Source organism: Sabethes cyaneus, chromosome 2 (genome assembly GCF_943734655.1).
Source record: "Sabethes cyaneus chromosome 2, idSabCyanKW18_F2, whole genome shotgun sequence".
NCBI lineage: Eukaryota > Metazoa > Arthropoda > Insecta > Diptera > Culicidae > Sabethes > Sabethes cyaneus.
This window is the reverse complement of record NC_071354.1, coordinates 142,297,817-142,324,805: the sequence shown is the minus strand read 5'-3', so window position 1 is coordinate 142,324,805 and position 26,989 is coordinate 142,297,817. Positions and strand designations below refer to the sequence as shown.

The 26,989-nt window shown below is 41.6% G+C and overlaps 1 protein-coding gene across 3 annotated transcripts in view; it reads right to left on the bottom strand.

Annotated features, from left to right (window-relative positions):
• Positions 1-24,404, bottom strand: part of LOC128738559 (uncharacterized protein DDB_G0283357) — a 47,019-nt gene extending 22,615 nt beyond the window's left edge. For 2 of the 3 annotated variants that reach the window (XM_053833785.1, XM_053833784.1), the window contains exon 1: positions 24,209-24,312. The gene's annotated coding sequence lies outside the window, so the exon portion shown is untranslated. Of the gene's footprint in view, positions 1-24,208 lie in introns of all 3 variants that reach the window. The other variant, XM_053833786.1, reaches the window with a different exon arrangement.
• Positions 24,405-26,989: the final 2,585 nt, after the last annotated feature.

The window sequence follows — 26,989 nt, the reverse complement described above, 5'->3', positions numbered from 1 at the left end:
TGAAGAACAATAAAGCAACAGGAAAGGATGGCGGAACTTATTAAAATGGGCTCGGACAAGTTGGCTAGCTGTTTCCCTCTATTGACTGGCAAGATTTGGGAAACGGAACGACTACCGGATACGTGGAAAGACGGGGATTATTTACCCTTTCTACAAGAAAGACGATAAGCTGGATTGTGAGAACTACCGAGTGATCACTATTCTTAATGCCGCCTACAAAGTGCTTTCCCAAGTCATCTTCAAACAACTATCGCCAATAGCCAATAGATTTTTGGGAAGTTATCAGGTTTCATGGAGGGTCGATCTACAATGGACCAAATCTGCTCCCTGCGGCAGATTCTCCAGAAGTTCCGCGAATTCCGAGACCACACGCATCACTAGTTCATTGATTTTAAAGCCGCATATGATAGGGTAAACCGACAAGAGCTATGGAACATTCTGGATGGAAATGGTTTTCAGGTTAGGCTTACTAGACTTATCATGGCTACGATGGATGGGATCCAGTGCTGTGTGAGAATCTAGGGTGGATTATCGGGCCCATTTGAATCTCGCAGAGCTCTTCGACAAAGAGATGGTCTTTCTTACCTGCTATTCAACATTGTGCTTGAAAATGTTATAAGACGAGTGGAGATTGAAATGCGAGGCATGATTTTCAATGAATCCAGTCAATTTATCTGCTTTGCTGCTTTGTGGAAGATCAGTACACCAGACTAAAACGCGATGCAGAGTAGATTGTGTTGCAGATAAATTCGTCTGAAATGCAGTATATGCTGGCGGGCGGGACTGAGCGCGACAGGGCCCGCTTGGGCAGTACCGTGGTAATCGATGGGGATGAGTTTGAGGTAGTAGACGAGTTCGTATACCTTGGCTCACTGGTAACAGAAGACAACAAAACCAGCCATGAGATTAAAAGGCGTGTTATCGGCGGATATTACTAGAAGAGAACCTACGATCACTAGGAGTTTTCGAACGGTGGATGCTAAGAACCATCTTTGGCGATGTGCAAGGTAACGGTGTATGGAGGCGAAGAATGAACCGCGAGCTTGCGCGTCACTTCGGCGAACCCAGTATTGGAAAGTGGTCAAATCTGGACAAATTCGGTGGTCAGGACACGTTACTAGAATGCCGAACAACTATCCTGCAAAATGGTTTTCGCATCCAATCCGGTAGGAACAAGACGAAGAGCGGCACAACAAGCTGGGTGGCAAGACCAGGTGGAGCGAGACCTGGCGGGCACTGGCTGTCTGCGGAACTGGAGGCCAGCTGCCATGGATCGAATTAGAGAGAGGAATTATGTTATATAAACCTTGTCATAAGACGTAAGGCCAATTAAGTCAGTAAGTAAGTTGGTCCACTATTCCTGATGTATTTGTGCTTAGTGATATAAACATTTTTCTTTCTTACTGCTAGGGGCTTCACACAGCGCAGTTTGTTTTTAAAATGGAACGAACCAGCCAGCAGTACAAAGCCTGAATGTTCCTGGATCATGAAATTGTTTGGCAATTTTTAGTACCATTTCGTTTATAAATAAAGAAAACAGTAGTGGTCTTAACGTGCTACCTTGAGGTACTCCCGAATTATTTTGGAGCCATGGGGACTCCCGAATTATTTTGGAGATAGGGACGCACCAAGCTATACTGACATCCTGCGGTCTCGTAGATCAGAATTAAGCCAGGCTTTTAAATCAGCGGACACACCAAGTTAACGAAAACAAATGCTGGCTTCAAGTCAGTGAGACTGCATCAACCTGATAGCGCTCGTTCATTGCATGCAAGCATAGAGTCGTGAACTCCTGCAGGTTAGTTAAAACGAATATTTCAGGTTCATAAATGATGGTGGTGATCCTTTTTCAGTGCTTGTGTACAAAGTTCCAAGTCGATTCGTAAATTCCTGTGGAAAAAAATCAAAAAGAAAATCTTCTTCCTCTCGACATTAGAGGCATCTATTTACATCAATCCAACGCGAAGTTCATTGCTGTAAGCTTTTCGTGATCCTACACGAAAGGTGACGGAAAAATGTGGTTTCGAGCAAGCTATGCAAGGAAACATTTCATCCAAGAATGTAACTCACTTCACGTTAATTCATTCTGACTGGCTGAACATTGGAATGCTTGTAGTGACCATGTGACTAACCGATACAAATGGAAAACCCGGCGAACCCCGTCCGTCCGGCTCGATAAGGTAGCGCAACAAACACCAACAACTGAACAAAAAACCGCATACCGCATGCTATAGTGATTAGCCCAGAGCCCTCTGCATGCTGAGCGTGCTTCGTTTCGCTTCGTCGGTCGATTTATTTTTGCATGCTGCAATTGCAGAAGAAGTGCAATTACACAGTCTAGGACATCAAGCCACAACTCAGCACGGCTCTGCAAGTCCGTCGTTCGGGTGTTGCTGTCTGTGCACACGGACGACTCAGGATGGGCCGGCCGCCGGTACGGTCGGGTAAGGTACTGGCAGCAGGGTCGGGTTTCTTCTTTTATTGGCGTGCTATCCATTATGAACATGCTGACCTCGTTTAATTCTTGGTGCTGACCATTTTTTATTCCAGCAAAAACTTAACCGACCGACGACGTCCGTCGATGCTGCCGGCGTCGTCGTCGTTATTTTTTTGCATAATTGCTGCTTCTGCTGTTGAAATGATTCGTGATAAACTGTGAAGGTTCGATTCAGCTTGGGAAGCTTTTGTGCCAATGTGATGGCAAGGTGCAGACACCTATTCTACAAAAGGACAAGATGTCGATTGACGACGACTATTGAAACAAACGGGTAGGTTTGTTTTGCGATTGATAGTACTGATTTATTACTACTACATTCAAAGAACACACTATCGGTTCAATATGAAAGTGAATTCCTTTCTTGTGTGTATTTTGGTTAGAGAACACCATCCAACTTTCTACTCTTCGACTGCACACGAAGCTACACACCAGTCTGGCGAAAGATACCGATACTAAAAAGTTGATGCCCTTGCCTTCTGGGAATCTGAAAAAATGTGCTACAGCCAGCATACTGGAAAAATGATACGAAACACGCACTTTTTCGTTTTTAATGAGAACCAATCAGTTTTTTTTTGCCATTGCCAGCCATCGGTACCATCAAAACGAGCGCCTGTCGTTTCTGCTGTTCCTAGAAAGAGCAGAAAAAAAACGCAGAATGTCTGCGAAACTGTCGACGCAGACGCAGCACCTGATCGGGTAATTTTTGCCGTTGCGTTCGTCGCCGAAGCGCGCAGACCACACGGTAGGTGACCCTCCTATGGTGATTCGCAATATGGCAAGCTGCCGGTCGAGATGACAAGCCAGTTTGGGTAAGGTTCGAGCAAAGTAAAGGAGGAAAAAGGAGCCCTCAGCAGGTAAACACCTAAAGGCTCATTTTCTGCGTGTACGCACGAAGAGTATTTCGACACGATTTCGAAGGATCAGCGATGTTAGGAATGGGCTAAATATACGTCAACGCAGAATAGAAATTCGATACTTAATAAGGACCATCTGTTTTGATTTCACTCGCCAGAGTCGAACAATGTGTGTACCCATTGGCAAGACTCTTGGCTTTTGAATATTGTATGATACGTTTCAAATTTATGTGATCGCACTATAGTACATCCATAAATATAACATAGCGGTTGATTGCATCAGCCGAATAACATTTTTATCACCAAGTATCAAATTGAGCCAGACATAGGCTCTCGGATTGCAGCAGTGAATAGTGAAACTCAAGGCCTCGGCGGTGGCAATACATCATATCATGAGTACATACATCAATGCGAAGTGCAGCGTGCATCGAAGCCATTAGACACGTCTAATGATTACGAAAATTCCGCGATTGGCTTGCAATTTTATGGCCTGCATGGCGTGCCGTTTTCCACAGCTGCACAGCTTTTTTAGTATGGTTGGATGTTTTTTTTTGCGAGAGAAATTACTACTTCCATTATGAATAGCTTAATAGCATTCAACCAAGTTCGTTCGTCTGCTGAATTGGTTCTGTGCTTTCTCAATTTCATCTATATAGTAATGGGGTTAATATTCTGCTGCTATAGTTTTCCCTATCGAGGTTAGAGGATGTAGACTACCGTTGGAAACATGTCCCGATGAGTGGGGCTTTCCTTTTAAACTGCATAAATCGATCGAAATGATCCTGCACTTTCTAATAGTAATTATTTTAATGATATACATCCGCTACATCTGTTCAAAGCAATAATTGGACTTATCTAAGAACACGTACATCACAAACCTGCTTACGCATAGGTACCTAATTGTCGAACGCATACTTACACTTACACTCATGGGAAAAATACCAGATTTGCAGTAAAACTGACAGAAATAGTTCCGTCAGACTTGCTACTGGGTTTCAAATCGTTTTTCCTTTGAAATTCGAATAGAACAAAAAAGTGTTCATAAATATTTTATTATTCCAACATTCGTCTGTTACATCTAAAAAGGCACATGCATTGGCCTAAACCATATATCGAACGAATCGGCAAACAGTATTCTTACAGTCGAGTGAAACAAATGAACAAATGTTTCAAACAAAATCAGAAACACAAATTAGTGAGTTTTACCAGGTATATAATTACTAAGCCGGAATTTGTCAACAGATGGCTCCAACTATCAATGCAATCCTCATCATAATGCTAATGCATTATTGGCAACATTGCCTTGTTTTGACATCTAGCAAACGACAACTCAAAACAAAACAAGTTTTACTCTACAGCTTTACAGCTATACAGTATAGGTGCCTGGAAAGTATGATTAACATTAATTTTTTGCTACTGTTTAAACTGTTGCAGAATCATATGAATGCTTGTCGAAGTCTACGGTGAATCCTGATTATAGACATCGTAGGTGACTAGTTGTAAGAAGCATCATTTCGTGCTTTTAAATGGTAAAATACGCAGTTGTCGTTAGGAAGTTCCTGCTAAGAATATGGAAAGGATTGAGGTGGTGAATCCCGCCAAGTTTGCATGAGATGAAGAAAATAGCGAAAGGCAGCAAGAGAGAGGTAAAAATCATCAAGACAGCTGGAAAGATCAACATTCCTGCTGAAAGTCCGGAGAAACACTACCGGTCGACGGACTTGAAGATGCTTGATTAAGAAGAAAGACCACAACTCGAGCTATAACGTTTCACAATTTGGTATACAAAATCTGCTTCCGCATCCCGATTCACAGATTACAGCCGTTATAGAAATCCTTTATTGGCGAACACTAGTGGGACGCTCCGCAATGGATGCGACTGGTCGTCGACAAATTTGGAGAATTGAACTTGCAGACCCAGCATCTGCTTACAGACCTCCAGACAACCGGAGTGAGTTAGGACGAATTATTTTGACGAAACTGATAAGGCTGATACGTGTCATCTTTGACGGTTCCTCGTCAAACGTCAATATAGCGGGTGAGATATAAAACTCGTTTGTGATGTTAGACGGTCGCGCTGGGAGAATGCCTGATAAAAGAAAAAAGTCAATATTCGGCAGGTCATCCGTAAGCGGTCGATGACTTTGTGAACTGAATGCACTGAATGTGCCCTGCTGACGAGGATAGTCAAGCAACGGGTATTTGGGACGATTGAAGAACGGTAGCTCAAGCGAACGCTGTAATGAATACTACTTGTACAACCATAAAGGACCAGCCCCCAGCGAGTCCTTGTGCATCTTATACCAAAACATGCGCAGGCTGAAGTCCAAGATCTCCAAAGTGTTTCTGAATACCTCAGAGTGCAGGTACGATGCGTATGATTTTACTGAGACGTGGTTCGAAGAACGCATCGACTCTCGCAAATTATTCAGCAACAATTACAGTATCTTCCGGGTTGATCGTTTTGCACATAATAGTTTCCGGTATAGAGATGGAGGAGTTCTAACAGCCATTGCAAAAACCATCAATGCTGCCCTCTAACCAGTGGACATGCCGTCGAAAATTTATGCGTGAAAATCATTATTTGTGGTACGATTATTTTCCTTGGTGTTATTTATATTCCGTCGAACAATAGAAAAAATTGCAACGCCATTCAATTACATTTGAACTTACTTACTTTACTTTGCTTTTTCGGCGACAATCTACTTATCGAATCCGTGCTGAATTCAGGAGTCGTCTCCACGTTTCTCGGTCTTGGGCTACCGTTTTCCAGTCGCTCCTAACACCCGCTGCTCTAGCATCCACGTCAACAGCGCTCATCCAACGGAGTCTGCCTCGAAGTCGTCGGCCTCAGTAGGGTTCTCTGCTAAATGTTGTTTTCGCTGGTCTCTCATCTGGCATCCTTGCTACGTGACCAACCAATTGTATCTTGTCGTGTTTTAGTCGCTTTAAAATGTCCGCCTCTTTTTATACTTAGTATATTTCGTGATTCATGGGCCTGGGCTACACTCTTCGCAGGATCTTACGATCAAAACCACCAAGAGCTCGTTGGTCGCTTTTTTTCAACGTCCACATTTCGTGGCCGTAGAGTACCACCGGAAGAATTAGCGTCTTATAGAGCGCGAGTTTTGTATGGAGTTGCAGGCTACGGGACCTCAGCTGGTTACGTAATTCGTAGAAGACGAAAAATCGGCATTACGTACAGATATGCATACTAATAAGTCGTATTTGATGCGCAAAATTGGCATATCCATACAATTTTGGAAGCGCTATACGTGATGAGGAATAAATCTATGCATTTCATCTATAAGTATGTTCTTACTTAGATGGCTTCCCGTTCTCCGCCAGATCTCGCTCCACCTGATCTAACCATCTTGCTTGCGGCGCCCCTGATCGTCTTGTTCCTACCGGATTTGAGGCGAACACCATCTTTGCAGAATAGTTGTCCGGCATTCTTGCAACATGCCCTGCCCATCGCATCCGTCCCGCTTTAGCCACCTTCTGGATACTGGGTTCGCCATAGAGCTGTGCGAGTTCATGGTTCATCCTCCGGCTCCATACTCCGTTCTCCTGTATGCCGTCGAAGATCGTTCTTAACACTCGTCGTTCGAAAACTCCGAGCACTCGCAGGTCCTCCTCGAGCATTGCCCATGTTTCATGCCCATAAAGAACAACCGGTATAATAAGCGTCTTGTACAGGGTGCACTTTGTACGGGGACCTAGTCTGTTCGACCGCAATTGCTTGTGGAGCCCATAGTAAGCACGACTTCCGCTGATAATGAGCCTACGAATCTCACGGCTGGTATCATTGTCCGCCGTTACCAGTGAGGTAGACCAAGATAGACAAATTCGTCGACTATCTCAAACTCATCGCGGTCGATCAATATACCCAATATAATATATCAATATACGCCCAAGCGGCGTCGTTCGGCCTCAATTCCGCTAGTCAGCATCTACTTTGTTTTAGACGTATTTACCTTTAACCCAATCTTTTCTGCTTCGCGTTTTAGTCTGGTGTACTGTCCAGCCACTCCCACAGATGTTCTGCCGATAATATTCATGTCATCAGCAAAGCAGACGAATTGACTAGAATTGTTGAATATCATGCCCAGCGTGTTGATATCCGCTCGGTTCATAACACCTTGTAGCGCTATATTGAACAGCAGGCATGAAAGACCATCACCTTGACGAAGCCCTCTGTGCGATTCGAATGAACTTGACAATCCACCCGAAATCCGAACACAGCACTGTGTACCATCCATCGTAGATTTAATCAGTTTGATGAGCTTTCTGGGGAAGCTGCTCTCGTCTATGATTTTCCATAGCTCTTTCCGGTCGATGGTATCATATGTCGCTTTGAAACCAACGAACAAATGATGAATGGGAACTCTGTATTCACGGCCCTTTTGTAGGATTTGCCGCAGTGTAAATATTTGATCCGTTGTAGACCGACCTTCGACGAAGCCGGCTTGATAAGTTCCCACAAATTTTTTCGCAATAGGTGACAGACGGTGGAAAATGATTTGAAATAGCACTTCGTAGGCGGTATTGCGAACGGTGATCGCTCGATAGTTCTCACAGTCCAACTTGTCACCCTTTTTAATGATCGGGTAGATAACGCCACCTTTCTACTCCTCCGGTAGCTGTTCCGTATCCCAAATTCTAACAATTAGCCGGTGCATACAAACGGCCAGCTTTTCTGGTCGCATTTTAATAAGCTCCGCTCCGATGCCATCTTTCCCAGCTGACTTGTTGTTCTTTAGCTGCATGATGGCTTCCTTAACTTCGTTTATCGTTGGGGCTGGCACTTTTTTCCCGTTTGTTGCACCGTCGAAATCGCTTTCCCCGCCGCCATGGTTCTTCGCCTGGGCGCAATTCAGGTGTTTGTCAAAGTGCTGCTTCCACCTATCGGTCACCTCACGATCATCCGTCAGAATACTGCCAGTCTTATCCCGACACATTTCGGCTCGAGGCACAAAGCCTTTGCGGGATCCGTTCAGTTTCTGGTAGAACTTTCGCGTTTCTTGAGAACTTCTTCCTTCTTCTGTTTGTGTCTTTCCACGTTCTGACGTGTGGCACTGCGCATGTTGGCCGCCCGCGCAGCGTTCTCTTCATCCACTATAATTATGTATAAACGATAAAATCTGATTAAGCGCGACTTACTCCATACTGCTATGCAATTGTGTGCTAAAAATCGTATGTCTGTCAGTTATTATCGTTATATACGACTATTAGTTATGATTCCGAATTTGTTAATTTGTCGAGAAGCACTCGACTGGAATCCACACGGACAGCGTAGAAGAGGCAGACCCAGAGGCTCATGGCGACGCACCTTAGCCAACGACATCCGGGATATAGACGAGAACCTGTTCTGGCGACAAATAAAAGCCATGGCGAAAAACCGTCAGCAGTGGAGATCTCTGATTTAATCCCTTTGTTCTTCCGGACCGACGGACAAAGACACATACAAAGAAGTGCTTGTAGCTCGTGGTTCATACGCCTCCGCCACTCTCTGCTTTCCGTTTGTACTCCGCCAAAAATAGTCCGCAACACCTTTCGTTCAAATACGGCAAGTGCACGTATGTCGTCTGTAAGCAAAGTTACTGTCTCAAGTCCGTAGAAAACACCGGTTTGATTAGCGTTTCGTACATCGCTAGCCTTATGTGGCAATGGAGGGAAAAGTAGGCTCAATTTCCAGCTTGTTAGATTACCAACTGCCCTTTAAAACGCACTATTCGTCTATTGTAGACAAGGCTAACCGCAAACTTGGTTTCATTTCGAAAGTTGCTGTTGATCCACTGTATCTTCGTGCATTGTACTGTTCATTAGTATGATCGATTCTTACCCTGATTCTTAGTAAGACCCGATTCGAATTCGGGTCAATTGTATGATCGCTCTATGAAGAGATATCCACTTTCCGATCGTATCAGTGCACCATTCGCGTAGACGGAGTTATGGTATTGCCACTTATAACAGTTTAAGATACGAGTGTTATAAGAGAATTGCAAAATTTGTTAAATAATTTCAAAAAACAGAAATAAAAATGCACAGAAATGTGAAATTAAATAAGCTGTGTTTTAACAGTAGAAAAGTAGTTTTGTGATCTCATCCATCAATATAAATGGTATTGTTCTTTGTTGGAAATGTGCTTTTCAAATTTTTTTTCTTACCACACGCAGATGATTCGTCGATTTTTCGTAAAACTGAGCAGATGCTTGTCAATTACTTGAAAAATTGTGCGCTCTTTGTTACTTTAATCAGAGTAGTCATTTTATGGCATATGCATATTGAAGCCAAAGCTGAACTGCCCAGGACTAATTGAATTCCCGTATGTTATCCGTGTAGCAGTCGTTCAGTCAAAATTTGCTGTCGCATAAAAAAACTAATCGACGGCCAAGCCAACCCGACACGGCTGATTCCAAGCGATGCAATGTCATCGTCTGTCTTGTTATTGTCTGCCATATATTTTCGACAAATCAGTTGTATAGTTTTTTTTATCTGGCAAAAGATATATTTCTGCATGTGCAACTCCCTTTCGCTCTTTATACAAAAGCAGCACTTGGGAGACTTCAAGCTGCTACCTCCCCACCCCCACAAGAGGCGACGGAAGTGTGGCGCTGCCTGGCGGTTGACTTATCGGCTGACTGACTGAGACAGGGTAGGTACGCTAGCAAGTTGCAGACACAACGCCGAAAAACCCTCGAAATTTGCACACACCATGTTTATTGACTTTAACTGTCTGGTCTGTCTGATTTTGTAAATATGCTCTGTCAGTTGAACGATACAGGGGAAAAGTGGCGCGAATCAATTCACCTAATAGTGTGGGTAATAAAGCAAAATGGAAGTGCCAGGGAATAATCCAATCTTGAATAAAGCGAAAGTTAACAACCGTCTTTTCTAGTAAGGGTCATTGTTATATCATAGTACGTAATCTAAAAAAAAACACTATAAAAATTAAGAAACATCGAACTTTGGGACGTCCATCGTCAGACGACTGAGAAATAACTCAGGCAAACGTCGATCATCGCGTGGTCCGTGTTTTTTTTTGTGAAGCGACAACTGAACGAAAAAAAAAACACAAAAAGACTACACATAAAAGTGCAATGCAACTGCAGTCTGTTTTGTTGGCTGTCGTTGGCGGAACGACTAAAATATAATATCTACATGTGGCAATGTGCATTTATACGTTACGGCGAGTTGTACCGAAAATGAAGATTTGGCCTGTAGATAAGCTTGCCAGCCGCAGTTGCCATTAAAAGGTGTCAGGTTTGCGTTCGAAAAGCGCGATTGACGCGATGTGCAGCCTTTTATTTAATATTTTTCATATTTTTCTGTTGTCATTATTTTCCATTTCTGTTTCATTTTTGGATCTTGTCAGTATTGATATTTTTGGCAGAGCCGTACGGGTGATACATCTCTGAATTTGTTTGCTGAGTACATAAAATTGCTAACAATAGCGTTATTAGGGTTTTATTTATCTGCTGGCAAGAGAAAACGAATTGTACAGTGATGATGATTAACTGCCTATTCGGTGAGGCTGTTAACTATAAATAGAAGGTTATAATTGAAAGATGTATTTATCAACCGTAAAATGCAAGCTCGAAAGAGTAACGAGTAAACTGAACCACTTGTAGTTTCAAAAGGGTTTTTGAAAATAAAAAGTGGTCTGCTTTTCGTGTCAATGAATTTTTCGTTCAGAGTAGATCATTCAGCAAAATGACAGGCAAAGTCTGGTAAATAAAATACCTTTGCTTTTTGCAATTGTGATTTGTATTCATGACATGAAATATGAGTTACGTTTTCAGCTGTATTGCAAGAGCAAAACCTATGCCTAAGATTTAAAAGAATTGAACAATTTTAAGTTTAACTTAAGCCACAAATTGCGAACAGTACGTTTTGCACATTAATTTATTTCAAACGACCAAAGTAATAAATTAGTTGTTTTGCACTAGAAAGTAAAGTACGAATACCGAATTTTAATGTAATGGATTCGGGAGATTGTACAATAAAAACGACAAATGTATAACCATTCTTAACAATAAAAACATGCATTTATTTTATTTTTTCTCAGAGTGTGTTTTGTTCTTAAAGCTCAAGTGTAGCAACAGTGGTTTTAAAAAATCTACCAACACAATTAAAAAAGAAGTTTATGTGTTTTACTATCTGAGAATTCGAAATGCATGATTTCATAAGAGCGGTCATGACCAAAATATAAAAGACTTATGTGTGGGAAAATTCGACCTTGAGGGTATAAAATGGGGAAGGCAAACAAGAAAGCGACCAACATAGCTCTTGCCATCTCTAGCACCTACCTAGCGCCTCCACGTGGCCATACCCGGTAATGCTCTATTAAGTAGCTAAGCTAGGAGGTGCGATGCTGAGTGGTTCCCAGCTGCCTGATTTCAAAACTGCGATTTTGGGCAGACGGCTGAGCCACACGACCAGGTAAGCCTAATATGTAATTCTAATGATTTGTTTCGTTTTAGCTCCACAAGCACCTCCTACTGTACAGTGAAAACTTTGGTCGTGACAAGTTTAAATAATGCACGTGGATATCACAATGAACATCAAAATGAAAAATTTTGAAACGTTCAAAAACAGTCATTTATGAGGGGTTTTTACTGAATGCAACGGAAATGTGCTGCTTTGGTGCCTTCTCGTAGGTACCCAAGTAGCACACTATAGGTCCATTTAGTTGAAGCAACCGAATTACGACTGAAATTAGTCATATCTCGGTTACCACAACACCTTTTTAACAACCGTGCTAGTAGGGTACCAACCGGAACACGAGGAAACTTTTCAGGGATTGAGGAACCAACCCTGGAGAAAACTAATGTGGTATACGGACATGGGAATAGTGGCGTACATACCAATACTGATTATCAGTACGAGGAGCAGCCTTGCCTGTCACGATCATCTGTCCCCATGTCAGGGGCAGCTCTTCACGGATCTACATTCGTCAACATAGTGAGCGCATGCACTCCAGGTTAGGAGCGGCTCACGACAGCGTTTGATCGGGAGCGGGTGGCTTAAGTAAGAAATGTGGTGTCTCGACTCTAAATATATGACAGTTAACGTGCTGGAAGCCCCTTAACGAGAGTATGACGCGTGGCCTTAGTAAGGCAACCTACTCGACGAGGAGAAGGAAACGTTCCACGCGCAGCTAGAGCCAACGTACGACAGCTGTTCGCCATCGGACATCAACGTCGTCTTCGGAGATATGAACGCCCAAGTCGGTAGGAAGGAAATGTATAGACCGGTAATAGTACCTCATAGTCTGAACAGCAACACGAATGATAACGATCGGCGGTGTACAAACTTCACAGCTTCCCGAGGCCTGGTAAATCGAAACACCCCCGAAGTTTCCCATGCAAACACATCCACAAAGCCATCTATAGATCACCGGATCAACGTACCATGAACCCGATTGACCACGTTCTCATAGAAGACGAGGTCTTCTCTAACATCCCGAATATACGTTCCTTACAAAGGGCAGATATAGATTCTGACTATCAACTAGCACCAATATATATGCGCTCAAAACCATCAAACGTGTACCAGATACCACATTACGGTTAAATGCTACGGTTGAATACTGCATGAGACACTGCCTTTTTCTGAGGAGTTAGGTTCCTCAACCCTCGAAGACGGATGGGGTAGAATATGCTCTACTATCGGAGAGGCCACTAGGGAGTATACGAAAGTTTACGACAATAATTTGTAAAAATTTTCTGAACATTGCCACTAGATAGAACTTGGCCAAATATCGACGAGCAAGAAACCAGTTGATCACAATCCTGCGGAACAGAAAACGCCAGAGGGAGGACAGAGATTGTGAAGAGCTAAAACAACTATGCCGAGCTAATGATATTCGTAAGTTTTACGAGAAGAAATCCAATCTCGTAAGGGCTACATACAGAAATCTGACATGTGTAGGGATGAGGAAGGGAATTTGATCACAAACGAGTGCAGGGTGGTCGACAGATGGAAACAACTCTTCGATAAACACCTGAATGGGGAAGTTGCAGAAGAAGACGGAACGGTTGTTAACTAAGGAATATCCATCGAAGATAGAAATGTTCCAGCAACTGATCTCCAAGCAATAAAACGATAAATCTGGTTGCTGAAGATCAATAACACTGCTAGTAAGGACCGCCTACCAGCAGACCTTTATAAGAATAGCCGAAAGAACGCTGGCGACGATTTTCAGCAAAATTCGCCTACTCTTAGGCTTCGCAGATGACTTTGATATCAACTAGGAACTTTGCGACGGCAGAGGCAATCTACTCCAGACTGAATACGAAGTCTAGGAGGAGTGGGCTAAAAATAAGTACGTGGAAGATCAAATACAAAGAAGGATGAGGCTCAAAGGAGACAAACGTGCGGACTTTAACCATTGACGGCGACGAACTAGAAGTGGTAAATGAGTTCGACCCATCGCTCCGTCTCGAGTTCGTCCCGTCCAATGAGACGGGGTGAGTTCGTCCCGTCCAATGAGACCCATTTACCAAATGGGTTATCGGTTCGGTTGCAGAAACTATCGCGACATAACGTTGGTAAACGCCGCCTAAAGGGTGTCCCACATCAAATTGCATCACAGAAAAAACGCTGTAGAAAATTATCCATTGGGAAATCCTCAACTCTCTCATCGGGACATCGGAAAACAACTTGGAATCGTACAGTCAACGGTGAGTCGTGTGACTAAACGTTACTACGAAACTCTGAGCATCGAAAGGAAGGAGAAAAGCGGTCAGAATGAAGGTTCTATTAGTGATCAGGATCGCAAGCGTGTCGTGAAAGCGTTTAAGCGGAATCCCAATGCTTCGGTCATGGGTGTTGCCAAACAGTTGAATCTGTCCAAGTCTTACGTTCAGAGAGCCAAGGACCGGGAGGGACTGTATATGTACAAAATGCAGAAGGCTCCAAATTGTGACGAATGGCAAAATACGGTGAAAAAGTCACGGGCCTGAAACTGTACATCCAGATGCTGATGAAACCTCATTGTCTCATCACCTTGAGACTTATTTCAAGGTGGACTTCCGGAAGCATCGGGCTACTGTTCTTCACCGCTCAGCACAAGTTTGATGGTTCGGAGGAAGTAAGGAAGCAGAATCTTTCAAAGTTTGCCAAGAAATACATGATTCGGCATCTACTCATGTGGCAAACGGACTGCGCCGTTCGTTACTACCGGGGCTGTAAACGGGCAGATCTACCTCAAGGAGTGTCTACAGAAGCGTCTGTTTACTCTGTTGAAGCAAAACGAGGCCTTTACGATCTTATGACCGGAGCTTCGTGCCACTATTCAAAGGATGTCCTGGAGCGGAGAGAAGCCAACGGGGTCACTTTGGTACCACAGGACATGAACCCCCCCGCCAACGCACCGGGACTAAGGCCCTTCGGGAAATAGTGGGCTATTATAAAGCAGGCACTAAGCATCCAAAGGATGTCAAGTCTGAGGAAGTATGAAGCATGAAGAAAAAGTGGGTTTCCATACAGAAGAAGCTGCAGCCAAATGTTGTACAGAACCTTATGAGTGGAGTTAAGCGTAAGGTGCGAGCATACGATAACGGCATTGAAGTTGAATAAAATAAATATGTCAAAGGCTTGGGATCGCGAGACTAGGTAATTTTCTACAGCGTTTTTTCCGTGATAAATTTGATGTGGGACACCCTTTATAAAGTACTCTCCCAGTTTCTATTACGCCGGGTGTCACCGACAGCACAGGCTTTCATAGGCGGGCGGACTCTATGGGGGCTCGTGCAACTATGGACCAAATTTTTTCCATCCGACAGATCTTGCAAAAATGTCGGAAGTACAACGTGTCAAGCAACACATCTTTATTGATTCCAAAGCAGCATTCCTTATGAAGTCGAAGCTGTAACGCTGCTGACGGAGGACATACGCGCCCTTGCCGTGTTTAAGCGGAAGGTGCTGCGGACGAAACTGCAAGCGGAGAGTGACGAAGGCGTGTGAATCACGGACTACAGGCACTGCTTGAAGAGATTCCCATCGTACATCTGGCAAAAGGCGGTTGGCCAGGGTGCACTATGGTCGAAAAAACAAAATTTCATGCCAGGAATTAAATAAAATGTGTTCGAAAACAGACACTGAGGAGGCCTGCAAGTCGTAGGCGAAATACGTATCTGTCAAGAACAAATATACATAGTAGAAAGAAATTGGATAAGTTTTCTTTTTATTTAATTCCAGGTTTCATATTCTACTAAGACGCTCCAAAAACTTCAGTTAAAAATTAATGACAAAAATCAATATCTGGAAAACTATTTGCTCTATAGATTTCATGTACTCAGAGGAATCTGTTTATAAAAAGAGATCTTAGCTCTATCTTCGGTCACTTAGGTAACTAGAGTGGTTCACTTTTGCTCGTTATAAAAATTTTAACATTTTATTCTTGTAATATAGAGCAGCGATTCCCAACCTTTTTTCGGTTCGCGTACCCCCCGACGGATTTCCCTATGTACTATTCTGAAGCGAACTAAAGTTTTGGCGTACCCCTGGGTGTTCGCGAACCCCCATTTGGGAACCGCTGATATAGAGTAATATTTCCTACCATAAAGTTATAGATAATTTATTTTGCAAAAACTTTGCTGAAAATTGTATCTCGTCTGTTTATGGATATGTAAAGATTTTTCTAGATTGTGTCAGAGTGGGTATTAAAAATTAGTTTTTGTGCTCTAACATTTTTATTTGAAAATCAATTTAGAAACTGTGTTCGGATGACTTTTATTGTATAAAATGCATTTTTTAATACATTTTTTGAAGCCATTAGGTAGTTGCTATCTATTGTCTGAAGGAAGTTATAGAAGTTTTTGTTACAAAATATTTCAATTTTCCACGACATCGAGTCTAGATCAGTTTTGGAAAAGCTAAGTATGCAAAGTTGCTTATTTACATGAATTATTTACACACACAAAGTTTCATTGAATTCTGAGAGGGTGCAGATAAATATCATTACATGGATTTTTTAGATTCAGATACGTGCTTTTAAACCATGCATTCTAATTTTGAAAACGTGTTCCAACGGAAGTGTGAGATGTCGTGGAAAATTGTAATATTTTAAAACAAAAACTGCTCTAACTTCCTTCAGACAATAGATAGTAATTACCTAGTGGCTTAAAAAAATGCATTATTTTATACCCCAAAAGTCATCCGAACACAGTTTCCAAATTGGTTTTCAATTAAAAATGTCAAGTGCATAATTTTTTCTAGACTCTATGAAAACTTTACCGGAGAACTTATTTGTTTATTTGTTTATGTTTGTTTATGTATATCTGTTTAACTTATGTTACACTTTTACAATGACTATACTACCGTTTGTTTGAGAGTCAGCCAATTAAATTTTCTCAATTTTTCAAAATAAATCTTCAAACACCCGCAACCCGCAATTAAAAATAATATTTGACAATATTTATTTCAATGCACGATTGATTAAAAACACGAAAATTTACACCGTTTCTTACTTCAAGTATGCATTGAAGTTATTCAAAAATCATAGAGAATTCATAAGATGTAAATCATAAATTATTCAACAAGCTGTGATACATTTACTGACTATGATTTAAATAATGAAGATTTTATCGAATTTTTATGCATAAATATAAAGAAAAAAAAACAGAGCCCAGTCGCATCATCAGTCACCGGAAGTACGTTTTTTTCGTGGCGTGCCAATTCTTTTTGGCGAATAATAATACATTTATTAGTTTTAGGGTTACGTTTCGATCTGCTACATTCCAGTCATCATCCGTTAATCTTCCTCACACGTGAACAGTCTTGCCGTTCAACAATTCATCTGTTGAACGAAGACGTTTGTACGTTTTTTTTGCGTCGCATGAATGCTGAAGCCTAGTAGGCCGTAATATAACGCAAAAAAGAACATAAAAGTGTTGTTATTCACCGAGAAGAATCAACGAGCCATTAAATACAGTCACTGAAAGTGATGTGTTTGCTTACAAAAGCCTCGGAAGTTAGAAGCTGTCCTTTCATACGTGTAATTACCCGCTTACAGTTCAATGTTGTTATGATTTCTTGTTGTTGAAGTCGGAGCGTGAAAGAAATACAATCATTCTGTGATATGTTTTCCCATCAACAGTTTCAATCCCAGAAAAGAGTACATACCACAATTTTCCTATAAGACCTTATAATCGGTATAATTGAAAATTTACTTAGAAGTAAACGGCAAATTTACGCAGCGTCTACTAGAACTTAAGAGTTGATGTCAACACGACATATCCATGCCTCCACATTAAACCGATTACATTTCGAAACGAAGCATGCATGTAAACCTAATAGTGCAAAACAGCAAAAACAAAAATACCCGTCAATTCGATCATCGCGAAACCCCTAATGCCAACGCTATTTCGAATTTCAACACCCAACTGATCAACAACACGCCACCGACCGGCCAACGGACCGGCGACGACGCGACACGGCATTGCGTACCGTCTCGATTCGGATTGGAACCGATCCGCCAAACTGCCAGCAAGTCTCGCGCACTCATCAGCAATTCGACACCTTTCGGTGTATGCTGCTAGTAGAGTAAATGCAAGCCGGTTGCCCCATTGGAATCGGCCGGCTACCTACGTGCAGCGTGTGCCATCAACGGCTGGCCAGCGCCGCCGCCACCAGAAAATAAATGGTGTCAAGTCAACGTCGTCGGTCGTCGTCGTCGTCGTTGTAGTCGCCACCGCCGCCACCGTCATCACTCGTCAGAAGAAAATGGCGGGTATCTGCATCAATCAACTAACGAGAGGCCAACTTTGATTTCCTGTTTTCGGATGAATGGTTGCGTCTTTTCGATTTGATTTCGAGAGCGGCAAGATTTTTCCCTCCTCACTCAATGCAACAGACTTTCTGTCAAGTTACCTTTCCTGCTGGAGGATACAGAAATAATCTCATACACGAGCCGCATTGTTCACCGGCGAGACAATTTGTTAATTAGTATGCAACTGCAGCTGCGTCTCTTTAAATTGTAGCAAACTTATTGTTATGGATTTTTATAAATAAAAACTGCAAAATACAATGGTTTCTACCGCGTAGCCCCACTCCCTCCCGTAGTAAGAGGGTACAAAGACAAAACCTGCACCCGTCCAGTGAAACGTGCTGACGGAACAAAATATGTATGGTATGGCGGGATTCACGATATGGTGTTGCGCTTGCGACAAAACAAAATTCGAGCTTCTGCTTGTTTGTGATTCATGTAAAGAAAAACTCACGTTTCGTGGGTTCCCTTTTGCAGTCGATAAGTCACAACAGGGCGTAAATTGTCGGCGCGCTCGAAAACGCGAACGCAACGTTGCACTTTTGAAACTATTCTAACAGCAAAGCAAAGGGAATGGCACAAATTAAATTAGGAAAATGTCAATGAATTCGTTTTAAGACACCGCCACCGTGATTGATACTGAAAAGTAAAGCAAAGCCTTGGGTTATACCTACACCTCTTTAAGACTTGACCCTTCTTTATCGACAGACTTCGCAGCCGGTAATTAGAGTACAGTATAATTACGGGGCTGGTGCAACAATCCTATTGACTCTAGCAGCCTAGCTCAACCGGGATTCGAACATACGACGACTGGTTTATTAGATCAGCCCAAAGCTAACTGGGTGGCCGTCAATATTATTGAAGATTTATAAAATAAAGAGAGTAGTAAACAGCTAGCCTTAACTATATGTATAGTGTAGTTAACTCCTGGGCTTTGCAGTTTACTTTGACGTTATTAGATACTAGAAACTTTTTCTAGAAACGGCGTGGCAATTTATGCCAGACTAAAAGCGAAAGCTTGAAAAATTGGGCTAAAATCGAAGACCTCTTGAACAACATAAACAAACAAATAAACAAGAAGGCATGGCATCTCGATTATTTTTTCACATAAACGTCAAGCGTCGCTATCGAGGGGCTTCTTTGAGGAGAAGGCCTAATACCGACCTGAAAAAAAATGGCAAAAAGATAGGCCAAGAAATGCTTAAGAAAAGATTATAGGGTAAAGTGGTGCAGAATGCACCGCTTAAGCAAAACATTATTTTGCAGAGGCGTGTTTGTTTCACGTTTTTCAACTTCTAAAAGACTTTGAGATATTTTTTACACTTACTCCTGGTGAAATTTCCTAACAAAAATCAGTATTTTTTGTTATTTTTGACGATTTTTGGCAAGAGTCAAAATCATTATGTGGTGCAGAACGCCAAAGCCCGTGAACAAAACGCACCAAGTTTGCCCAGCTAGGCGTTAAACGCAACCAGAAAATTATTATTAAAAGTCGTAAAATTGTGCTCCGTTATATAGAAATCCCTTCAAATATTTTTTTCTTATTTGACACTTTCTAATCTTTTAATAGTAAAATTTTCATGATAACACAGTTTCTGATGAAAATGCAAGAAAAATTTTCTAAGCATATTCACAGATGGATTATTTTTGGATCCGTTTCCTGCTGCTCCAGGAGAAAAACGGAAAAAACACGGAGGAAAACGTGTCAAAAACTGGACAAACGGGATAGACAAAGAGGAAAATTGTGAGAAAGAAAACAAGAAAGAAATGAAAAAAGAAAAACGAGAGAAAAATCGTAACAGTGGGCAGAATCGACCGAAAAAACGAAACTTTTGTTGCCGCTGTTTTTACGGGGTAAAAAGTGACTTTTCTTATGTAAAAAATCATGAGAAATCGATTGGTATTGGTCTCAATGCGCGGAAATGACGAAAAGTAGCCCATTTTGCCCCATCTACCCCCATTTTCTAATAGTTTTGAAAGAATCATGTACCAACTCTTTCCAATTTGAGATTCTATGGTAAGGAAAGAAGAAGAACGATGAGAAATTGGTATATGAACAATTTTATTTTAACATAACATAATCTGGAAGTCTATTTTGCCCCATTTTCCTTAAGGTTTTTGTACTACAGGCAAAATACCAATTCGACACTTTTATCAGAGATTTTCAAGAAGGCATGCCTGTTGTGCAGGTTGAAATAGTCAGAATATCGAATAACGATCAAGTTTTTCGCAAAAATGTCGTGTAAGGGAATGTTTTGCCTTGTTTTACCCTATAACTTGTACTGAAATCTGAGATAGTATTCATAGGAAAACGAGCAACTGTAAAAGTGTTCCGATTTCGATTAAATTTGGTGTGCTTATCCCTAATCAAAAAATTTTAGACTCATATTTTTTATTGGATGCTTAGAGTGCCCTTTTTTAAATTAGGGTGGCTTCAAAAACCAGATAAAACGGAACAAAAAGGGAGAAAAAACGCGATTAAAATAAAGAAAAAGATAGGGAGAAAATTAGTGAGCAGCAATATTGAGAAACGAGAGGAAAAGAGGAAAAAATGAAAACGGAAGACAAATGAAATAAAACATAAAAGAAAAACAGAATGTGACAGAGAAAGAGGAAAAGCATCACCTAATGAGGGGAAGGACGGAACAGACGAAAACGAAAAAAAGAAGTTAACAGAACAGAAAACAAAAAAGTGGGATAGGAAAAGACTTAAAGTGGGCCTGAAATTCTCTATCGTTTTCCCTTTAATCTGTGAAAGGGAAGGCGGAAACAAAAATGATAAAAACTAAAAGGGAAAAGAGGAATAGCGCGAGAGAAAAAAGAAAACCGATAGAGGAAACGAGAAAAACAGGTCAAACGGGATCTAAAAAGGAAAGATAGAACAAAACGGGACTGGGAAACTGAGACAGAAACAGAAGAAAAGAAACCGGTAAAACGGACCTTTTTGGTCCCCAGAAAAAAGACGAAAAAACGGGAAACCGGAGACCAAAGGGAAAGAAAGGAGCCAAAAGCAGAATAAATGAGGTAGAACAAAAAACAGGGCATAGAAGGATGAAAAACCAGAAGGAAAGGAGACAAAATTTGTTAAAACATGGTGAAAGCTGAAAACGAAAAGAGGATAGGGAAAAGGCGGACAACGGGAAAGAAACTTACAAAAAATGAGTGAAAAACAAAAGCAAAGACTAGACTGAAAATAAGAAAAATGGGGCAATAAACAAAGAATTGGAACAATGAACCAGAAAACACGGGACAGAAAAGAAGAAAAACGAGAGAACAAGAGAAAAAAAGGAGAGAAAAAGAAGGAACGTTAGAGCAAAAACCAAGGAACTGGTACAACAAAGAAGAAAAACGGAATAAAAAGTTGAAAACGTGGTAATGGAAACGAGACAAAAGGAAGAGAAAAGAGGTAATTCGTGTGACACAGTAAAACGGAAAATTTCAATCTCAATTTCAAGTAAAACCACGTGTTTCATTTCGCGTCCACGTTCAATTTATACTCTAATTTAATGTCCAATTTCAAGTGCAATTGCATGTTCGATTTTAATCCCGATTTCAAATCTAATTTAATACTAATATTAAGCTCAAATTTAAACTCCAAACAAGTCCAACTTCAAGTCTTATTTCAAATGTAAATCCAGGTCTAATCTCAAGTTCTTATTAAATCTAAATTACGTTCACTTTGAGTTACAATTTTCAGTTTAACTGCAAGATTATTTTAAAATCCAATTTACAGTCCATTTTCAACTCTAATTTATGGTCCAATTTCGGCTTAGTTTAAACAGTTGCATCCGAAAATCCGAAGTTATCAACCTAATCAGACGTTATTTTTGTGATATCTAATAATAGATTCGCCATGCTACGATTACTAGATTTTCCAGGCCAAAACATAGTTCTGAAAGGTCTGGAGCCCCACTTTATTCATGTCTTGGCACGCTAGTGAAATTCAATGCATCTTAACCCAAATATATAATAAGTACATTTGTTTCCCGCGAAGAGTGACTATTGATGGCGATGAATTTGAAGTGATCAACCCATTCATTTAAAAAAAAAACTTGCTTATCTAAAGGCAGTAAAAATCATTTACTTTGACGATGTTTTTCACTATGTTGTTTCAAAACAATATTGCGCATTTAAAAGTTGGTTTGGGATCTCGTCACCTTCTACAATAACAAAAATAAGGAGACTTCGCGATGCTTTCAAGCTAGAAATCAGAATTTCTTTGTCCTCCGCTAGGGCATTGCGATCAAAAAGAACAAGCCTCTCGGAACAGGACTGGTAGTCCTCTACCGGTCCGGAACTCCAGAAAAGTTCAAATATGTAGTCTAAATCTAAAAAATAGGACTGTCATTCTCATGTGAAATAGATTGAAATAGTTTTGAAATAGCTTTCCTACAGTTAGTAAAGCAATTTAGCAAGCTGGGTAACAGTTGGGTTCCAGTCGTTGTTGACTTCGTTTCGATTTCCGAAAATGTAACAGCACCGTTTTGTTGAGCGCATTCGCCAGTTCTCGGAAACCCTGTCAGTGAAGAGTACCGCGTTCCCATTTGCAGAAGTGTAAGCTGCCCCTGCAGATAGAGCGAGAGACAGGGTTTGGACTACTAATGCAGGTGACAGGTGTTAAAATTCATCCTATAATTAATATTCATCGCTAGACTAGACCACGCCGCAGTAGAAACCGACGGCAATATCTATCGGTGTAAAAGGGAAAGAGAAATAACACAGCCGGGCACAGTTTTGCGTGCGCATTTCCGACTACGTGTTTGCATCGGCCACTTGTTCGGCCAACCTGTCTGCCTGGACGACAACCAGGGCTGCATTTGCTGATACATTTGGTGTTTCAGTTTACATTCATATAAGGCGTCAACCTGCCACTCATCGACAGAATAAATAATTAAATTTGCCTTTTGGACAGTCCTTACATTCATATAACATGGCTATAATTTAATATTAGAAAATATTTTATTAACATAATAATGCACCAATTTTTTTGCTATACAATGTCACTTGCTTTATCAACTGAGTTTCTTAAGCACTAAGATTAACATCCTCACTAAAGCTTCGTGCAAACATCGTTGATCGTTGTGCATCGCTTATTACGAATGCAATATACATAAAGACAGATGCATCTTCGAACTGTGCAGAATTTCCATAAATTTAAGCTGACAGTCACGGCGAAATAAAAATTTTCGCTTGCAGCAAAACATGATCGTTTCAAATTATAAAACCATCGGGACAAGAGGATATTTATTCGTTAGCCTCATTCTTGCTGTCACACCGTAGATCTCGTCCATGGCGCTCGATTTTTCTCGGAACTGCAAGGTCTTGCGAAGTGCACCGCAGCTGGAGAAGCGCTGCACGGGGTCGGAAAGCAATTCATTTCAGTCCCAAGTGATGTCAAAACACTGCCAGTTTGAATAAGGTTTCAAATCAGTGAATGTGAAAACATATTTGCTTAGCGGTTTTGCGGCGTCCATTCGGAATGTCAGTGAGTGATTTAAATGCAACGAAACAATGCACCGGGGGATTGCGCGGAGACTGGTTGATTATCCGAGGGTGGATTCCAAAGACATTTTTCAAAGTGGCGTGCGGCTATTTTCCTTCACGGTGTATTTTCCCTGCACATACGCCATCGGGGGAGTTGAATGACCTGCTGGTCGCTTGAGAAAACGATTCTTGCCCTCGCCAGAAGACGCCCGCACAGTGCGATAGCTGGCGGATGTTTTACGCCAATATTATCGCAAAAGTCTTTGATCTATGTGCACACTAAATAAAAGATGACTACGGGACGAACAAAAGGGCTAAGAAAAGTATTGTTTTTTCTTCAAGTTAAAGTTTTCATGCGTTGCTTCCGATGACAGGGGGAGGTAAATTATTACTCCTGCTTTACTATTGTGTTGTGATGATATTGTTATGCCGTTGGCTAGAATCGATATGGAAAATATCTTTCTTGTAGAAAGTTGTGATGTATGCTTCCGTGAAATGTAATGTTTGTATAGGAAAAATGGCCCTTGTTTCGACAGGCCGTAGTTAGTTGCTTGCGAGGACAAAAGTATAGGATATCTGACTTTGATGCTGACTTACGGGTACAGACGGATGGTTCGAGTCGGCGTTTAGAGGTGCTGTTACGGCTGCTGCTAAGTCGTCGGTGATGAACTGAATCGGCAAAGCCAGAGCCTCGGGCGGTGCACGGCTGGCGGTCAGACGAAGACACCGGTACACGCCGAACAGACCCAACACAATTACGCCGATGAGCGAGAACGACAGCAGGAAGTAGACGTAACCTGGAAAGAAATGCAAATATTAGTACTATGATATTGAGATAGAGATTCTGCTAAAAGATTTCTGAAGTTGTGAATCAATTCTCCTCAGTCAATATTCAATAATACCGTTTATTTTCGCAACATCTAATTTAACAATTATTAGATAATTGTCCTTTTTAGTTATTGGTACTCAATAATAGGTACTTCGCTTTTGATGTTTCCTCTTTAATTATCAAATTGACGCACAAGCAAGAGGAGAAACGCAATAAAATTTGACTTGTACTTCGCGAAAATCCGAATTACTAATTCCTCGAGTAAGCGAAATGGGTGAAATTGGTCAAAGCAATTGCCACCACAACAACATATTAAAAGTGTTAGGGAAACGTTTATGTACAGTCAAGAAGCCTGGATCGGAAACCAATAAAAAGCCAACAGTCAGCGCTTTCAAGCGGAGCCCCAATTTCACCCAAGAGTGTCGTCTACAATCATGTATCAAGCTGAAAAACGAGCCGAACGGTCAGCTTACAGGGAGGCAATGACTCCAAATCGTGATGATAATCAAAATAAGACGGAAACAGGAGTTAAACGAAAAGCTCAGTAATATACATTCGGTAAACCGGAAATTTCTCTTAATATTACTTCTGCATTCTATACTAATGAAGCTTTAAAAAAAATAATCTGAACATTTCAATAGAAAACTGAGCTGAACACGTGACTATAATACCTGACGTAAGAGCCGTCAAAACTATGTTCAACAGAGAACTAGGAGATGATGATGGACTCTGTGGTAGGGCCACAGGGTGGGTGGTTGGGCGTTGTAACCTATGCATTACAAAAATTGACTAATTTTAGCGATTTTTCATGCGATTACCCAACCAACTGGTGGTGAATTCATGAAAACATCGCCAACCGTAGCAACCCTGTTGTGTACAGAATACAATTGATAGTGTTATCAGTTGATTTGCAGCAGCCACGGCGAAAGCAATCAAGCAACTACCCTCGATGCTTTGTTGGTACTGCCAGCTTCAGCCCGGAGCGAAAAAGTTGGCCATCGTGAGCCACTTCGGTTCGCCGAATATAACCGATTCGGTATTCACAACATCCTCTCTCTTCTAAAGAAAGGAGAGAGCGTCGAATAGAGGAATAGAGAGCGTCAGTCGAGGAATACCGTGCCTGATCACACAGAAGGAGCAGTTGAATGTGTTGGTGAAAAACATCTTTCCCGTGAAGCACGACGTCATGGTCACAATGGATGAAGAGACATTCTTGAGGCTGGAAGGTACCGACTCGCATAGGACCGGACACCAAGGAGGTAAACGAGGACAACAAATTGATATCCCACGCCAAGTTCCCTTCTGTGCCAGACGATCCGCGATAAGAGAATGACCAAGCCGCTGTTTTTCCTTTCAAAGCTTGCGGCGAACGGGGAGATGAACAGTGCAAAGTGCCTACCGGGAGTTGCCGCCTTTATCAAGAAATATCACGCGAAAGAAGATGTGGCCTTTTGGACGGACCTGGCTCGGCCTATTATGCCCATTATGCACTACAGGAGGTAGACCGGCTGTAAATAAATATTGTACCAAAGACCGCCAACAATCACAATATTCCTGAGCTGCTACCAAAAAAAATATGAATATGGGTAAATCTTAAACGGATGATTTACTCCAGTAATCTTATGGCCAAAAAGGAGAAGAAGCTGATTCCCAACGCCACGGTAGAGCTGAAGAAAGTACCGATTGTGATGTCCTGCGGTTCACCATCTAACACAAACTGACGACTCATTCCATTTACGCGGGAGGTTGTCAACCGACTCTGACAATTTCTCTCTACGCCAGTTACACGTTACTACCCAAATAATATGTCATTAGCATATATTACACATTCCAGATAAATTCTCTAATATGCTATATATACCAGGATACCACATTCTTCCCGTGTATAAAAGGAACAATTCAATAATATTCCAGGTCAATTATAGATTATTTACATTGTTGGTACAGTCTTCAAATTATTCTTGTTTGATAGATTTAAATTCGTTAACTTTCACACTCTGGTTGGTGAATAATTGAATAATGCGCAAAACAGACCCCATAGTGGTCTTTAGCCTCCTATCAAGTAACTCCTATTCCTACCACCACGTGGTACCAGCCGGATTACGAGCAACCTTAGCGGAGATTGGGTAACCAACCCCGGTGGAAACAATCGAAACATGGACAAAGTCGACGAAATAAGGACATGGAATGGAAACTTGGTACCTGGAACTGCAGATTGCTAAATTTTGTTGGTGGCGACTGCCCGATCAGTTAGAACTCCGAAAATTTGGCATCGTGAACTGCAGGAGATCTGTCTCAAAGGCGAGAACGTGTGGAGGATCCGTGGCGGCAAAGCCCAATTGTACCAGAGCGGTGGAGAGACCAACGAGCTGGGCATCGTGGAAGGCTATTTCTTCAAGTACACCATCATTAGCGTGCATTGTTTACACAAAGGTAGACCAGACGACGATATGAAAGTATTCTAAGCGCAGCTGGAGACAGCGTACGACAGCTGCTCACACGGGACTTCAAGATCGTCACCGGAGATATGAATACCCAGGTCGGCAGGG